Below are 3259 nucleotides of genomic sequence, written 5' to 3' on the forward strand. Positions count from 1 at the left end.
TCCTCCCCCGGCTCAGGTTCCAAGCAGCGCGCCGCCCTCGGGCCTGCACCCCGCCCACCCTGGCCGGCGTCCGCCAGCACAGGGCCCGAGGTGGCGGGCGGCCGCTGAACCCACTCGGCCGCAGGGACTGATCGCCTATCTCCGCTGGGGGCGGACAAGGAGCCTGTTTCCTCACCAGGAAAATGAGCATCACGATCCCTGGACAGAAGGGCAGGCGCTTCCTGAAGAGAGAGCTTTGGGTGGAATCCTGAGGTTTCGGGCACTTGACTTGGCCACTCTGGCACTGCTTGCTCATCTGTTCATGGATCCATGCAATCGCTCATTCATTCATTCAGCAGACAATTCAGAGACGAGTCCATGCAGGTCTGTCCAGGACTCAATAAATATAAGCTCCTTTGCTTCACCTCTTCACCAGCGCTTAGTTCAGCGGAGCCTGGCACGGAGTAGGGGATCCATGCGTAGTTTTTTAATTGGATGGTGAAGGTGAGCCATACAGTCTCACCTTCTACCCCAGTATCTTGATTACTTCCATAGATCGGGCATCTCACTTCCACGAGATTGGTTGGAAGCCTGGTGGGCCTGAGTTTCAGACCCCACCCTGAGCCCAAATCTTGGCTCTGTAACTCACCAGCTGAGTAACTAGCCCTTTCACCTTGGTGCCTCAGTGTCCCCATTTAGAGAAGGGTGTAGATACATCTCCACCTCACAGTCATGGTAAGATGCTGGGAGCACCAGGTCTGCATAGAACCCAAGGAACATTTTTAGGAACATTTTTAGTCTTTTTTATCATTATTGTTTCTACTCCACTGAGCTAACTCCCCCATTAATAAGACTTTGGGGTCTGTCCTTCCTCCCCAGCTGGCAGATAGAATGAGTTCCCCTGAGGTGTTGGTTCGACAGCTAAAATGTGGATTTTAGAAGTGTTGGAGAGAGAGAGAGAGAGAGAGAGCCAGAACAGAGTGATGTGTTAAAACCACCACTGTGAGACATGTACAAAAATAAATAAATAAACCTTGATAATGAACTCACTGGGCATGGGGGGTGGGGGATGTCAAGCATACCTTCCTCCCAACGAGGCTGTGAGGTAGGGATTGCCGTGCCCACTTTATAGATGGAAAACTGAGGCTTGGAGAGAATGTGGCTTCTCCAAAAGCTGCTCCCTCTGTGACAGGGTGGGGAAGAGAATCTTTTCCCTGTGAGATTCCAGGATCTTAAATAGAGCAAATGGCAATCTGGCCTGTGGTGAGGAATGGAGACAGAGGGTCCCTCATGTATCCACCTTCCTCACCCCTGGGGGAAATGCTGTCTGCTGGAGGCCTTCCCGGCTGGGGCTGGGTCGGGTTGGGAAGCAGAGAGGTAATGAGCAGAACTAGTCTGGGGCCCATTTCTGCAGAAAGGCCCTTCTCAAATGAAAACGACAAGAAGAATCCAGGCTAATAGGTGAACGAAGGGTACTGGAGGAGATGGGGCTGAGGATGGTGTGTACTCTTCTCCAAAATCAGGGGGTTGAGACATGAGCCCTCAGCATCAGCATAGCTAACCCAACACCCTTCTGACCCCCATTTCACAGACTGGGCAATTGAGTTCCCAGTGCGAGGAGGTGACTCATCTTGGCCTCCATGCCCAATGCTTGGGTTCAAACTCTTCCCTGCTGCTGATTAGGTGGGAGCCTCTCCCTCTCAGAACTTCAGTTTCCTCATCCAAAAAATGGGTATCAGTTTCAGTGAAGCAAGAACCATGTCTATCTTGTTTGCAGCTGCAGGACCAGCTGCATGACCAGCTCCTGGCCCTTAGTAGGTGCTTTTAAAATACTGATTGATTTAGCTGGAGGGAGAGGGGAATAGAGAGGTTTGTTTAATTGGTAGAGTTTCAGTTTTGCAAGATAGAAAGAGTTATGGAAATGGATGGTGGTGATGTTTACTCGACAATGTTGATATACTTAACTGCCACTGAATTATACACTTAAAAATGGTTTAAGATGGCGAATTTTGTTATGTGTATTTTACCACATTAAAAAAAGTGGGAGGGGGGACACATTAGACCAACTGGACATAACTGACATATACAGAGCCTTCTATCCCAAAGCAGCTGCTTATACATTCTTCTCTACTGCACGTGGAACATTCTCAAGAATCGATCACATACTGGGACACAGAGATAGCCTCAACAAATATAGGAAGGTGGAAATCATACCAGCCATATTCTCTGATCATAATGCTTTGAAACTAGAGATCAACTGCAAAAAGAAATCAAGAAGAACCACAAATACATGGAGAGTAAACAACATGCTACTGAAGAATAACTGGGTCAGAGAAGAAATAAAAAGAGAAATCAAGGGATACATAGAAACAAATGATAATGATAGTACAACATATCAAAACTTTTGGGACACGGCAAAAGCAGTCATAAAAGGAAAGTTCATATCAATACAGGCCTATCTCCAAAAACAAGAACAAGCCCAAATAAACAACCTAACGCTTCATCTTAGAAAACTAGAAAAGAAAGAACAAATGAGGCCTAAAGTAAGCAGAAGGAAAGAAATCATCAAAATTAGAGCAGAAATAAATGAAATTGAAAACAAACAAACAAACAAAAACAATAGAAAAAATAAATACAAGGAGCTGGTTCTTTGAGAAGGTTAATAAAATTGACAAACCCCTGGCTACCTCACTAAAGAAAAAAGAGAAAGGACACAAATAAACAAAATCAGGGATGAAAGAGAAGAAATTACGACTGACATCACAGAAATACAAAGGATCATGCAAGAAGACTATGAAAAAGTATATAACACCAAATTTAGTAACCTTGAAGAAATGGACCAGTCCTTAGAAATATACAATCTTCCTAGACTGAATCAAGACGATCTGGAAAATCTAAATAGACCATTTAGCAGTATGGAAATTGAAACAATCATCAAAAACCTACCAAAAAGTAAAAGTCCAGGACCAGATGGCTTCACCAGTGAATTCTACCAAACATTCAAAGAAGATTTAATACTTATTCTCCTCAAACTCTTCCAAAAAATCAAAGAGGAAGCAATACTTCCCAACTCATTCTATGAGGCCATTATTACTCTGATGCCAAAACCTGGTAAAGATAACACACAAAAAAGAAAACTACAAACCAATATCTCTCATGAAGACAGATGCAAAAATCCTATACAAGATACTAGCAAACCAAATACAGCAACATATTTAAAAGATTATACACCACGATCAAGTGGGCTTCATCCCTGGGGCACAGGGATAGTTCAACATAC

The sequence above is a fragment of the Pteropus vampyrus genome, unplaced genomic scaffold (genome assembly GCF_000151845.1).
Source record: "Pteropus vampyrus isolate Shadow unplaced genomic scaffold, Pvam_2.0 Scaffold322, whole genome shotgun sequence".
Lineage (NCBI taxonomy): Eukaryota > Metazoa > Chordata > Mammalia > Chiroptera > Pteropodidae > Pteropus > Pteropus vampyrus.